The following is a 16,382-nucleotide window of genomic DNA, read 5'->3' on the forward strand; positions in this document are numbered from 1 at the left end:
CAACTTACAGTTCTTTTCCACTGAGAATTACAATTTGCATGGCTTAAAATTTAATACTATGATTAGTACTAATGATGTCCTATATTTTACTTCATAATCTAAATGAGTGAAATATTATTTTTGTAGTTCACTGGCTCTTATACTTAGGCTGTAATGTTCAGTGTGTATTTCATTATGCAGATGAGCAATGGATGTTGTCTAACATGATTTAAATGGGTCAAGAGTATTTTCCTATTCACATTAATCATACAGACAGCCACAAAAGAAAAAAAAAAACCAATCCAAACCCAAGCCTTGAAAACTAACCTACGAAATCTCTTTTTATCATTGACTCTTCCCACTGGTTAAACAACAGCAAACACGTGCTACAGGAGACGGGACCCTTGCAAACCGAGGCTGGGCACTGCTCCTCTCGCTGGTGCTGGCAGTGGGCAGTGCTCCCCGGCCCGCCTGCGGCCCCGTGCCAAGAATGATTCTTGTCCCGCAAAGTTCAATGGGAGCTGTGTGTTGACAAACTGAGCAAATTTGAATCGGCAAAATTCGTTCTTGGCACGGGGACATGCAACTGTGCTGAATGCAAAGGCATGCTGCCCGCTGACGCTGTGCTGGCAGACGGGTTGCTCTTGCGTAAATACGCTTGTTGGAAAACTCCCACTGAAGTCAAAGGACACAGGATCAGGCCATTTATTGCCAACTGTTTATAAAACACATCATAATTAAGAGCTCTATTCTCAAGCCATGTAGCCATCATCTACAGCCCATTTCATACATGCTATATTGCAAATAAAATGGCAATTTATAAATACCGTAGCACTTCAGTGGAAAGGGAAGCTGTCCTAATAAATGCTAAAACGAAAGAACATAAGTACAAAACAGGCAGAAAATAACAGGATGATCAAGTACCAAACATTCAGACTTATTTATACAACAAATATATCATTAGGGTTAAAAAAACAACAAAGCAATCAAGATTGTCTGAAACCAAGAGTTCTGCCATGGCACAAAATCTCTACAAAGGCAGAAATTGCATGTTTAATTATATTACAGTGTAACAGGGCTGGCAGAGCTTGCCTTGGAAACCCCACGCCATGGTTCATACCATTGGGCAGATCCTGCTGGACAATGCAGGAAAAGTCCAAGCTTCTTGGGGACAGGATGCACGGGCTGTGAGGCAATGGGCAGGTAGGTAATGGGACTCCTTACCTCCTCCCTTATCATGGCTGGACAGCCAGTGATGCATGGTTAAGCTTTACCAGTGTCTGCTCTCTGCATTCATCCTTATGTAGACACACTGATATCAGCACAGCCATCGATATTTCAGTTTATTTTCCACTAACAAAGTTAAAGCCTTGAAAATGGTTTTGGTTACCATTGGAAGTAGCTGTTGGTAAGTAAGTGTCAGCAATACAGCATACATAACATTTCTTCTCTATTAGCTATGCAGGTCACTCACTTGCTAACACTATCCCAGATTACTGATTTCGAGATATGAAATCCAAAAACATGGCTTGGGCACTGGCCACAGGTTTTCTCTCACAGCCTTCACCATGTTTCCTCTTCCAATCCTCAGACATAAGTATGAAGGAAGCTAGGGACTAAGCTTCAGCTTTTAAAGTAAATTCATCAACATATGGCAAAGTAGGAGGTTTCCAACTATTCGAATATCATAAGACTTCATTTGCAACACTCATGCCCTGGACAAGTGTTTGTGCCTAATAAACAGATGGGTAAAGCAGACACCTCAACTGGAGGCAGTAACTGTGCAGTGCAAAGAGCTAAGGCATCAGTGGGCACTGACCTGATAACTAAGGTAAAATCTTCGCCATGACCTTTTCTAGGTGTTGGGAACATGGAAGAGAGGTCAGCAGATTTCATGCTGTGACAACCCACGTGCAGGTCAATATCTGGCACATGCATTTCCCCTGCACCCTGTCCCTTCAAATGCGCATTATAAGGAGTTAAGACAATTGACATTCAACATCTGCAAGTTTCTAAAGCACATCTTTGGACTGGCTCCAGCCCTGCCCATCTAGCCCTTTGCTTTCCAGTCAGAAAACGTCACATTTGAATCCCAAGAGCTAGCTGGGAGCCCTGAGTGGTAAGGAAGGACCTCTGGGTTTCTCCACTGCCTGATATCCCATGGTCAACACCCCAGCTACTACTGTGGGAGATTTCCTGGAGGAACTGCAAGCAGCACTCATCTTACTGAAACAAAGACAATAAATCACAAATTACAGCAGCTGCTTAACTCCTAGAGAGAGGATCAAGCATCTAGTTGTACTTTAGGCAGTACCACTCTTGCCTTTGCAGGTCTTGACCTTTGCAGGCAGTACCAAGTCTTGACCTTGCTCCCAGTCACTTCTCCTGATGCACACCTTGCAGGTATCAGTCACCCACGTAACACCTCCCTACTGCAGACAGTGCTCCTAGGACAGGTACAGCTCGGCCCATGACAGCCACTCCTCATACAGGCCAACTTAAAAAGATAGAATCCTTCATTTCTAAACCATCTTCACCCACCTGTTCACTCACTTTGTACAAGTTTATCAGACTACTCCACTATCTGATTTTCTAAAATAGATAAAGCAAAGGGTCTTCACAAAAAATTAGGTCTCCAACTCCTTTTTCTAGACTGAAAAGAGTTTACACAGCTCTTTTCTGCATGGATAGTAAATCTGCAAGAAAAATAAATGTTTTACTTTCAGAAAGATGAAGATAATCTAACTTGCCACCTAAATATGACAGGCATTTCTTCAAAGCAGGCTTAGCTACCTTGTCTGCAAAGCTGGGCAGTAATCCATGAAATTCTCCATGGGACATCCCACTTAACTAATTACTAATTTCCAAACTCAACTCAGAACTTTTAGATGGCCTTGTGTGATTTGTCAAACATCCACCTCAACTCTCTTTTTCTGCTGCTGTTAGCATAGTATTGTGCAGTGGAGAAACAGGCTGGCATGGGCAGGAACCTGAGCCCACAGCTGTATCTCCCAGTTGCTCTGAAGGAGCCAGGCGCTTGCAAGTGAGAAAAGGTTTCAATGAGAACACAGTTCACTTATGTATTTATTTATTTGGGGCTTTTGTTAGACAGAAACAGCTTTGGAGGCAGAAATGACACAAAACCAAAATTAGTAAAGATACTAATTGTATAAAAAGAAAAAAATTTTTGCAAAGGCTTCCCATTCAATTTGATACAAAAAAAGGGCATTTATTACCTCTAAGTAAAATTTAACATGACCGGAAAAAAAGGCTGCATAGCTTTCCATGTGTCACACAGGATACAGGCACATATTGGGGGATTATGGAAAACGCGAAGTCCATTTCAATCCATCCACATGGCCTACTGCAAAGTGATGTGACTGTGAATTCAAATTTTATGGCCCTGGCCACAACTTTACAAACATTGAGACTCCCAATTTGCATTCACTGAGCAAACAGCTAGAGCAAAGTTGATTGCAATGTGGCTGCTCCCCCTGCAGTGGCACAGTCAGCAGAAGCAATGTGCCCATGCCTCAACCGTGCCTGCCCATGGTGCAGTAGTTGGCAGTCCAGCATCACCACTTGTCACACCAGAGGGGACACGAGAAAAACAGTGCCTCTACCTCAGCCACCCCAGCAGATTACTTTTGACTGGCCACACTTAGAGCTGCCAACCTTCCACAAACCCGTTCGCAACCTCCTGCTGGTTCCACAGCTGAGGATACTTGCACCAAAAGCTGCCAGTTTGTCTACCACCTACCTTATTCTATACCAAATTCTGTGAAACAGTTTTACAAAGGAGTTATTAGGACAAAACAGACCCCAAATGAACAAAAGCAAAGTGTCTTTATCAAGCTGGTTTTAGAAACAGACATGCATTCTTTGGGTTACTCTGCCATGAAAGTTTTCCCAGAAAACGTGTATTAGTTAAGGAGAGTACTCTACAACCCAGAACTCTCAGGCAACATAACAATACTACTCAGAAAACCACTGGGACAGAGCTATAGCACCAAATAATTCTTGCTGGTACAACCTGACCTTTCTGAGGAACCAATTTAAGCTTTCCCAGAAGACAACTCTTCTCATGAGCTGAGCTTCTGCTGAATTAGTAGGGTGTGCCAGAGCATGAATAAATCTTCATAAACCCAGATGAGTCACGCTATTTATTTCTTTAAAGAACGCCCATTTCCTTTAGGTCTCTGTCATGAGCCATAAGAAGTATGTTAATAATAATCAGTGCAGAATGACCAGAAAGAGGTTGTGGAGGTGAGACCTTCCCAGTCGCCTCACAGGTGCTAGTTCAGAAAGCACATGTCAATGAAATTAAGCCTTATCACTGCCTGCCGCGATGCAACAGTGTGACTTGATTCTCAGACCTACACAAACCACCACTGTGGGCAACACAGTGTCTCACCAGGGTATCTTTGCAAGATGACTACCCACTTTGTCCAGTACAGAATGACCTCAACTCGACAACTCCAGATGAGTTTACAAGCACATTCAAGAGCTACCAACCCGAGCAGTATACAAGCAGATCTTCAGTGACTGCAGCATTTATTACATAAGGCACCTCATTTTTATGACTTGAGGAAAGAGGTTAGGTGCTCACTGTTGCTTTTTTCCAACTCTTATCTTCACCTGTGTCTATGAGAAAAACTGAGACTGAACAGCTGGAATTTATGTGAGAAACAAACTATTTCTTTGCCATTTTCTCTCAATGTTATGCCACCTCTGTTGACTTTCATAATTTAAAAAAAAAATAAGGTAAGACCTAATTTAAGTTTATGTACAATTAAACATGAAAACAGATAATCTAAGTGTACATGTTCCTTTAAAGAACATCTGACGTGCCATAAGTATTAATGTACAAATTTAGATAATGTTCATTACTGCAACAGTCCTTCATGGTTCAAAATGAGCTTGATCTAAAATTGAAACATAGCTTTAAACAAGCATTTTAACCATGAATACCTGAAAATAAACATCTTTAAAGTGTGAAAGTTGGAGACTATACAGCTGGTTAGAGTGGCTGGTTATTTATCATCTGAACTCGAAAGAGAACAGTGCGACTTTCAAAAACACTCATGAAAGTTTTCTCAGGCTGCATGCTACAAAGTACGCCTGCCAAAAGACCTCTGAGGAGCTCTGAAGAGCCCTTTATTCCCCTTTTCTAAGGCTTCCATGCAGCAGGGCAGTTTGTTGAACACTTGGTTTCCAACATTTTCCTCTTTGTTCAGAAATTAAGTAAAGGGAAAAACATCTACTGAGGCTCTAAAATAAGAACTCCCCAGGGAATAAGTCATTTAACGAAATAAACAAACAAACTTTCCACACTCCATTTCTATGTCGTAAAAAATTTCCAGATTGTTTTCAACTCAAATGTTTTTAATACGAATGATCTTAAAGGAATTAAAAAAATAAAAAATAATCCAGCTTCCCTTGCCCAGGGACATATGTAGTAACTACTTCCAAGAACAGCCAGTTATCATACAGATAAAGCCCTTTGCCAATGAACTTGTAAATATTATCTTCAATAATTTCTCCAAGATCCTTTTAAAAACAGAGCAAGACAATGAAATAACTAAAACAAAATAGAGAATTCTGACACTTCTTGTCATACCAAACATAGCCACATACTGTATTTTCCTGCCTGAACTGCATATGATAAAACACAAGACCTTACTCTGTGGTATTATGAATTTTCACACCTACTCTCTCACATTTTAGTCCTACAATTAAAACATGAACTGTTTGATTATGTGACATACCTCGTAAAGTGAAGGGAACTGCACTGAATTAATCATATATGAGTGTGAATCTATTTAAGATGGAGCACTTGTTTCTTTCACATCTCTAACCTGATGCCACAGACCACAACACTTGGGGCCGAAGTATTTTATTATCCAAGCTGGACAGACTATATGGTGCTGATACATAAAACCATAGAATGGTTAGGATTGGAAATAATGAACAACGTGACGTTGTTTCAACTTGTAATTTCAGGAAACCTGAGAATTCGATGGCCACATCCAAAGACCGTCAAAAGATATATTTTTTTTTTAGAAAGCAAGTTCATTATCAATTTGTTTAAGCTCCTTATATAGGAGTCCACATTGCCACTGGAGAATGCTTAGAAAAAACCATGCTCAAACAGCTTGAAAATCAGTGAACTGACAGGTCACAGACAGGGATGTCTGCTCTTGAACACAGAGCAGTGTTGCTGCTTTTGTGGATGTTTTTGCCAGCCTGACAAGCAGTTCACTCTGACATGTATTGGAAAAACAACCTGAAAAAGAGCACCATATCATGCAGCACTGAGTGCCCTGGGGCAGGAGACTCTTTGGGGCAGGGGTGCAGGGGAAGCCTGGGTGCAGGAATGACTAAAGTAAGGGACGGGCAGATGAAGGGCTGAGGAAACCTGTGCAATGTGGCAAGACCCACCAAGCAGAAGGAGCACAAAGAACAGGAGCTTTGGTGATAACTGCAGAGACAGTCAAAAAGGTCAGGGAGAAAAAAGTTATGGCAGTTCAGACAGAAGGGTAAGAAGAGACAGAAGAAGCATTTGGCAAAACAGAAGAAGGTAGAAGACCTGGGAATTTGGCAAACAAAACCTAAGACATATAAAGACGGTAAGAAATGACCAATTGAGAAGAAACCCTTGTAATAACAACACAATTTTAAAGTTTTGAAATGGTTCCTTTTAAAAAATCTTGTTACCTGTTTTCACTCTAGATAACACTGAAGACCAGTGGTGTGACCTGAACAGCTGAACACAAAATATGAGTGACTTTTCTTAAATGGAAACTAGAAGTTGACTTCATACAGCGCCTTTCATACTTAGTGTGCAACAAATTGCTTTAAATACTGGCAGGCAAACAGCCATTATGCACTCAAGAGCTCATACATAATAATACTTAGCATTTTTATAGTGCTTTTCATCCTCGAAGTGCTTTACAAACAACTCATTAATCTCAACCAACGCACCTGCAAGGTAGATAAATATCTGCATTGTAGGTGGAGAAAGACACAGAATGTTCAGTGGCTTACCCCAGTCCACACATACCATCAGCCCCAAAATCTTTAGCTCCTGGCTCCTAGTCCCATGAGGGACCTGAGCCCCACTCCATGTTGATATCATGCCTTCTCTTCAGCCACGAAGCTGCAAAACTTTTACATCAAGAAGGACCACAGCAGACTAGCAGGAGAGGCTCCCATTTCTGAAGCAGGTGAGCTCTCAAGGACAGCTTCCACCAGGAGCACCAACCCCAGGAAATGGGAAGTCCACAAGACACTATGGTAAAGCTATGTAGGAAACTGATTTGCAACTGAGCAGTGAGCTGAGAAAGCCTCTGTGCTGGCAAAAGCCTCTCTCTCGTATTTATTTTGCAAACTTCTGTACAGTGTCCAGGGCAGGAGATTTCTACATTTCAGACAAGAGAAACCTGATGCCTGTGGCTTCCGAGTACTGCCATGATGCAAACAAACAACTTCAGTTTCACTCCTCAGGCATTCTCTAACAACCAAAACTTCGAACGAACTTTGTCTAGCAAGGGCAATAACTCTCCTTTGCTAGTGACTGGAAAAAAATCTTAACGTGATTGTACTACATGATTGTACTTTTACCTTTTTGAGGCCTAAAAAGATCTGACAAGATTCTTTTCCATGCCTTTTTTTTTTTTTTAACAAACAAATAAACAAGCAAACAAACAAAAATATCCCCCCCAACTTACTCAGAATTATCAGGATTTTCAAACCTGGATCAGACAAGAAGCCTGAAAGAGTTGAACAATACAATACCTGTACTGTGATACAGCAGACATTATATTCCCTTATAAGATGAAAAAGAATAATCAACTTTGAGCAACGACATCTTTATTTCAGATATTTATTTGTCACTAGATTTAAATAAGTAAATCTGAGCATCCTTATCTGTTTAGTCTTCACATTCACGAACCCAGAGCTTTACAAGTTCTCCAGCCACTGTAGTTCCTTCCAGTGTAAACATTATTTTTCTAAACATGAGCTAAGTCAGACAAACTGTTACAACAACAGAAAAACGAACAATAGTTGAAGGCAAATTTTTCCTCATGTTTTCTTAAGGAAGTAAAGAAAAAAGTCACTCTACAAGTAATGGTATTACATGTTAGTTAGGTAAACATGAACAGTAAAAGATAAATGAAGAACAGCAAAGATGTATGCAGCTAAAGAGAGTAACATGTTCTGCTTGCTTCTCTGGTTGACCTGGACATAAAAGCTGCAATAGGAAGGAAGAAGCAGCTTTTAATTACTCTTCTCCATCTTCATTTTTTAAGTTTACAAACGGAAAAAAACTATGTAACATAGGTGAAAACAACATGAAGAAATAGCTCTTGAGCATTAGGCAGAAACTACATGTTCCCATATTTACAAGAATTTTAAGATAATGATTTTGATGCTTTGAAGTGGAATTGTATCTGGCTGCCAACTCAGTGCTTTTAAAAACAAGAAAGTCAAATTTACAACTCCTGATGAAAATAAAGGCACATCAGAGCAAACTAAAACGTACAGGAAATGCCACTGAATTCAATTACATTGAACACAAACATTCACTCTGCAATTCATAAAAGAATTCTAAAAACATTTTTTAAACAAAAAAAAAAAAATCCACCTGATAATATTCTGCAGCTAAAATAATAGACAATGTTTATATAGGGCAGCTTTTCCAACAGAACGAAACAGATTAAAGGGAAACAAGTGAGAACAAAATTAAAATATGCAACTGTATCCACTAAACTCTGGAAGCATGAAAATGACAATGTAGTAAAAAACCCCAACAACATAACACTAGTGCTGCAACACTTTTTGCTATTTTGTTTAATAACTTGTCACTCTATTTGTAAGCAGTAATCAAGAGATGTCATAGTAACTTGTATTGCTACCTGTGCTCTTGCTTGTCACTGCTTCTGTTTGTAGGCTAGGATAAAAAGAATCTTTTATCCTAACTATCATCAAACTAATACTGGGTTTTACTTGTGGTGAGGTTCCCTACCCATAAGTACGAGGCGATAGAACAGAAAAAACCAACAAAGATAACTCAGAAAGCAGGAGGCGAGGCCTGAACACCGTTTTCTTTCAATTCCCTTGGGAATTGTGGTACTACAGGTCTTGGATTCCTGGGCAGAGAGGATCATGTTCATCAGTTACAGCAGCTCCTCTGGGCCTAAGTCCAGGTAGACTGCTTGTCTAAACTTGATGAAATATAGGCGCCACCAGGTAACAGCAGTGGTCAGGGAGACTCCAGAAAAGTGTAACTGAAAACTAAAACATGAAATTAAAACACTGCTGTAGCCACACAGACTCTGTCTCTGGGATGCAGTAACTGTAAGGCAGAGAGTGTACAATGTACAGACTGCTCCTTGCATATGTTCTCTTGCTTTTTCACATCTATAATATGAAAGTTTGACCAGACACACAAGTATATTTTAACAAACACTGATTTTAAATAGACATACTTCAGAAAGAGACCACTGTGACAAATGCACACGGCTCGAACAGGCACAAAACCAGAATAAAAAAATAAAAGCAACTGCTTTGTAACCCACTCCCCCCCCAATTCCTTACTTAAAAATATTTTCAAATTAAATTTTAATGCTAATAAATATTGCTAGATCAACAGCACTGGGATGTGGTGTCTAGAAGCACTGCAAGCTATCTAGGGTTGGCATATCATCACATCAAACTGTCAAAGAGAAAAGGCAGCAAAGCTCTCTTGCTAGATGCGCATTTCAAGTGCTATAGGAATGTGCTCATTTGGGAGTGACGGAGAAGGAAGGACGAATGAAAACAAAAAAAGGGAAAATTATACAATCCTGAATGGAGAAGATAATTCTAACTAGGGGTTCTACGTGTGGTTTTAGCACAATAAAGGCCTTTTAAACACTGCATACATGACCAAGCACTACTTTGAAATCATAGTTTGCAGTGGGCAAGCAGAACTGTCACTGAAGAATGCTCAAAACCTCCTAAGGTTTCTCTTAAATTTCCTCATGATTCACATCTGTCACAACCAGAAGACCGTGTTTACTATGTCTGCATATCATGGAAAGGAAAACCAGCTTAAATTTCATGAGAGAGACTTCTGCTGCAGCTTTAGCTCCAGAACAGGTTCAAAACCATAAGCTTGTCTTTGAGGTTACTTCAGCAGAAACCCACATGTCTTCAGAATAGAAGAAGAAAATACCATGACACAATAGAAATACTTTCTTGGTAGCTTCAAACTTACACTCCAACTCTAGCTATACGTAGAAAAACACACAAGAAATGACAGGAAGTATGCCAGACTTGCATGCCAGACTTGCCAAACTTCAGTTTGGTTTCCCTAGAACAGATAGAGAACACCCACAACACACAATTCCCAAACTCTACAGACATGTGGTGCATTGTTTTTTTATGTATGCCTCAAATCCAGCTTCTGGTCTAAGTTGGGTAATTCAATGAAAAATCTTGAGTAAAAGGACTACAGTATCTAAATCTAGAAAGCCACTTCACATACGACCATTGTTAAACTGTGTTAGCCTAGTAGCTTAGAAGCAGCAGGCATTAGGGCAGCCGCAGGCCCTGTTTCATCCTGCTGATGCCGCGCTGCCGTGAGACCCTCCACAAATTACTCCATCGGCACTACAGTTTCTCCATCCATCAGCTCATGCTCATGATTTCAGTCCTTTTGTCTGCCACAGCTACCTGCGCTGCAAGCTCAGGAGCAAGAAGTGTTATACTATATGCTCATAAGGCATCTGATCCTGTGATTTTGGATAATGGAGCTACCTGCTCTAAAATACAATATAGTTCATAATTTGAAGTCCAGAATTTATTTAGGGATGATTCAACTTTCCATTCTTTCTCTTCAAATGCTATATACTACAGTAAACATGCTTAAAGACCACCAAAGACCTGTGATATACTCTACCACTATCCCTGATGCTTTAAGTAATAGAACATGAAAAGACCAAGAATCCAGAGACTTTGCTTGCAGTTCGATCCTGTACACAGGCTCGACAGGGTCATGTTCTTGTGTAGGTTTTAAGATCCTGCACTTTTTTTTTCCCCTTTAATTTAATCCCTAGAGATTGTGAATTTGTATTCTTTATTTTACTGATCTGCTGTACAAGTATAGAAGAGGCTAAATCAATCATTTGATCTTTTGCAGAGCAACACTCAGATTTGCATGTTGGTATACACTGTGTTTGTGAGCCTGAAGAGACCTACCCCTTCAGTAAGAGATGAAGTTTGCTTTTTGTTCTGCCCAAAGCCAGCACTGAACCACACCTCTGGAATTAAAATCACAGATGCGATTTTCTGCTTCAGACTTTCCACCCTATTGCATGGTATTATGTGAGCCTTTGCTTCTATACCTGAAGCCAGGTAAGGAATCACCAGATGAGGACAACAGCCTCTGGAAGGCGATGCAGAAGTTGTGCATGCAAACAGGGAACACTCCTTGCTCACAGACTGGAATGAATGGCTACTTGAGTAGGTGTGGGTCAGTAAAGCTGTTGATGTGGCAGAAAACACTGAGTTTCAGCAGCTCACAAATAATTAAGAACTCTCAGGTAATGCCTTATGTCACTTATACAATTACTCAAATGTAATTGCACATGAAAACACTGCTGCTTTATAAGCCACCCTCCCTTCTCCATCAAACCGAACCAGGGAGCTGCTGACCTAAACACAGCCTCCATGATGGCTGGTTTTCAGGTAGAACAGGAAGTTGATTCAATTCAAACCATGGCTGGACATCTGCTAGTGACTTTTCTTTCGTTTACAGGCAATCTTAGCTAATGCTGATTGAGAAACCTAAGCTCAGGGAGAAACTACACCCTACAAATCCACCCACAGCCAGAAGTGATGGATCTTGTCAGAACAAAGGCACTGTGTGCTGCCAACAATACATTACCTCTCAACTGAAGGAAGAGAACAATTAAACACTTTATTGAAAAGGGAATACTTTTTCTCTCGTGCCTCAAACCATGAAAGTGCATGTCTCCCACAGAATTACTCACTGGTGCACTGTTGAAATGGGAATAATTCCTTGTCTGCCTGATTATTTTCAAGACAGGGATAAAACTACCTTAGCATAATTTGAAAAATGTTAAAAGTGTACTACAATCAAATGGTTTGAACTTCCACCGTGCATCACTTGCAGCTGATAATGCTAATGTTAAATTCTGGAGACATGAGTCTGTCTACAAATTAATGGAAAATATGAATTAATATTTTCTTCCAGCTAATTGCTCATGCCTTGCACAGTGCAGCCAAGAATCACTTGATCTTGAAAACTCTCTCATCAGAGTTTTCAATCACTTTTTCTCATCTGCCAAAAAACCTCAGGATTACAGGACGTATTTTATTCTCAGTCTGGAATAGCAGCAAATGTTTAGTCAGGTCTCCCCAAAACTGTTATCTGTATATGCTATGGTTAATTTTTTAAAAAACATTAGCTTACAAGTATTGGAAGTTTCCATAAGTGAGGATTTTTTTTTTCAGTTGTACATGTCTAAGTTTCTTTTTAATACTGATGAAGATATGAAGAGATAGTTTTAGCATTTGAGTATTAATAGTTATGAAGATTTTTATGATTAATTTGTAACACAAGAATAATCTCGTATATGTTGAAGTTTATGGTTAAATACACTTAGCAAAGGGTATTTAAGTTATTAACAATACTTCCTTAAAAATAAATGTAACTCCTTATTCAAAATGCATAATCAAAAAGGTGGAAACAGATTGATTCAGTAGCACGAATCAATCTGTTAAAAAATCTGGCATGCATGTTTTGATTCCAGCAAAAAATCTACCATATTTTAAGTCCTTTGTTCACATCCTCTTAAAAATTTTTAAAAGTTTGCATTTTATGAGACAAGGGTTGCAACTAACAAAATGCAAGATGTGGACCATATGTGTCAGAAATATTGCTTAGTAAAAGCTTCACTAAAGTTTTTATGGATGACCCAGGAGACAGGACTCCTGTATTAGACAGTCACTAATGCTCCATCTTCTACCTAAATTACTCAATTTCTTAAGTTAGGTTGAATGTTTCATATCAACTCCAATTCTAATGCAGGAATGAAAAAAACCCAGGTTCCTGTTTTGACAGAATGCACAAACTGGCTTAATACTTACAATGATAAAGCTCACCTGCAAATTACGGTTAAGGTAATGGAAATTACATGTCCCTAAAATACAGTTTAGTATATTATTTTTCACAGGGGTGTTCCCTGCTTCCACCAGGACCAGTAGGCATGCTCAGCTCTGTTCATGAAACAAAGTAGACCACAGGCGTTTGATGAATTCTGGAATAAGTATTTCATGCATAAAAGTAAAATACAGAAAGAGAGGAAAGTAGGCACACTGGGGGAAAGATGCCTCGACTCAGTTGTGATACTGACTCTGCTAACTATTCAGAAAGATGACAGATTCCCTGTAGCAGACTGTATGGGTGAGGAGGTGACATGTCAGCAAGTCCAGGTTCCTGCCTACGGAAGAAGTGGGTAAGCAACAGCAACAGGGTATCAGAAACTGCTGCAAATAAAGATTCCAGAGAATTAAGATGGCCCTCTTCCCTTGCAAAAGAGGACTTGGTGGAAACTGCAATGGTTTTGGATAGATGTTATTCAGTAAGGTAACTGTTTTGATCTTGACCATGTTTCTGGAAATCAAAAGGCAGAACTGAGATTATGAAGAGATTTACAGCAGGCACTTTATTTATAATTTAACCACCTCCCAGTTGGAGACTCTGTAACACGTTTCTGTACACTAACATGAGAGTTCAACACAAAATGGTAATTTAAAAGTTGGCTACTAGTTTTACCACCCTAAATGGCAAAGCCATGTCTGACCACAAAGAAAAACACAACGTAAAATAATATATTTGCGCTCTATCTAAAGGATGTAAACCAAATCACTTCATATTGCCTCAGTCACTTGCTATTCCTTCAGCTATTAGTCCACTCTCTGGGGGGTCCAAACTACTATTTCCAACTCCTGTAATGCTTTAGAATAGTTTGATGATTTTCATACAAACACCCTACTGGAGAAGAGTTTATTATTCCTTTGAAATATCCAATTTTGCTGAGACTGTGAAGTATAGACAATATGAAACCACGCATTACTGAGAAGGCAGTGACCAAACTTGTGATCTACGTGGCCCAAATAAGAATTTAATTTAATTAAAAAAATAAATAAGAATTAAAGACACTGATTTCTAATGAAATTCAGCACTTCCAGGCAAGCTTGGAATTGTGAGGCTTTGAACCTCTACTGCAACAAAATCAAACTCTGGCGATGCGCCCCTGCTTTTTTTCTTTAAAAGGTTTAAAAACACAGTTATGTCTCTCCTTTTCATTTTATTAGCAGAGGGGGAAAGAATAACATACTCAGAAAAACATTGAAAACATTAATTCCTAAAAGGCTCTGCATCCACAAAAGAGAAGTAGCTCACAACATCTTACATACTTGGGTGCTGGAGACAGCTATAGCTTCTAACTGAGAGCAAGCTTCCAGGTTTACTGGTACCTGTTTAGGACCCTGTGTACAAATTCCCACTTCTGCAAGGGGCTTAACAAGGCAGTGGTACAAGCAAAGGAACAGTCTGGGAACACAGACTGCATATTTAACAGCTGTATCACACTCTGTCAGACTACAGTGACTTAACTTTAAAAGTCTGGCCAATAACAGGTCAGATTATTACAGAATACTTACTCATTTTTAGAGATAAGGAAGCAAGATCAGAAATCAGTTATATCATTATTTAACAAAGTAACTAACTCATTTTACAGGAGATGTCTTTCCTGTGGCTCAGAGCCCTGAAACTTCATTACAAGAAATTAGGGGCTCCTACTCTATGGTAATTTACCTGCCTAAAGTGAATAAATCAGTAAGAGACTACCATGCCTTAAAACATCTAAGCTACGTTTGTAGACATGCAGTGCTTGGATGCCTTCTACTTTATTTTACTACCAATGAAGTATAACAGATGCAATTATTGTAATACCTGTCATAATACGTAATTTTATGCCATGAATCACCATATAATCCCTACTATTTCTAAGTACAAACTGTGACATGACACACCGATGCGATGTGTCCGTGTTGTGGATGTTTCTTAGTTTTCTTTTATAAAAGGGTGAATGTAATTCACACTTCTATGCATCACCTTTACAACTCTTTCAAATACTCTTCAAGAAAGGGTGGCAACCAAAATACAGTTCAACCTACTGCAAGGCCACTCTGAAATGCAGTGTTTGGGCATACAGAGTTTCATAAAGGTTTGTCCAAGCCACTCACACTCTTATAAAGCTGTGTACCTTCACCATGGGTTTATAATGTTGCAATTCTGACACTAGCAAAGCAGACCACTATTCAAATAAATTCCTAATACACCTACCAAAATGGCACAAACTATCTTTTTAGCTTCCTATGATTTTTAATTAAGATTATTTTCTTTTTCAAATATAATAAAGATTTTTTTTAGGCTAGCCAAAGTCCTTCTGATATGTAGAGGATGTATTTCACCAGTATGCAAACTTCCAAGATCTCTGCTGTTCAAATGCACTTATCTAGGAACAGTTCCATAACAAAGAAAGCTCTCCTTTCATGACTTATAAAAACAAAACATGAGAAATATGAAAAAAATACCACAAAAGAGGCTATAAAAACGTCATTTTCATTCACTTTAGGTAGAACAGATTCCCTTAGGTGAACAGAAATCTAATTTAAATTACTTCTTTCAGTATTTGCAAATTAAATTATACTGAACTGTCCAATTCAGGCAAAATTTGATTTAGTTTAATCAGTCTTGTCTGAACCATAAGTTTTGCTTTTTCAACTTCTGGAAATGCATAATCCACTAGGGGAGCTGAACAAGGTTTGATGCCTGAAGGGAAGGTGGGAAGGCTTACCAAAGTTAAATGGTTTGGTTCTTTTAAGTGGTTGACAGACATCGGTTTTCTAGGTGTGGGCAGGGCTGGAGGTGGTGGTGGGGAACAGATGCATGACCAAAACAATATCCAGAAGAAAAAGGTGGCAGACACACAACTGCTGAAGCAAATAATGAAGAATAGTATGAAGGCACAGACTAAACTGTGATTCATTTGAGATTCAAACAAAAAAGTAATTATTTGTATGCTCTTCTATACTGAAAAAATGTGATTGGAACTCAATGATTTTAAGGTCCTTTCCAACCATAACTGTTCTGTGATTCTATGATTCCATTCCACACACGTGAAAGAGTGAAGGTTTTTGACAACTGTTAGAAATGAAGCAAACAGGAGACTCAGAAGGCCAGATGTTGCAGCTCTTCCCAGAGTTCTGGGTTGATGCTCGGATTCCAAGGATCCAGTCAAACTAAAATTTCCTTATGGATATGA

The sequence above is a fragment of the Nestor notabilis genome, unplaced genomic scaffold (genome assembly GCF_000696875.1).
Source record: "Nestor notabilis isolate BGI_N333 unplaced genomic scaffold, ASM69687v1 scaffold22541, whole genome shotgun sequence".
Classification (NCBI taxonomy): Eukaryota; Metazoa; Chordata; class Aves; order Psittaciformes; family Psittacidae; genus Nestor; species Nestor notabilis.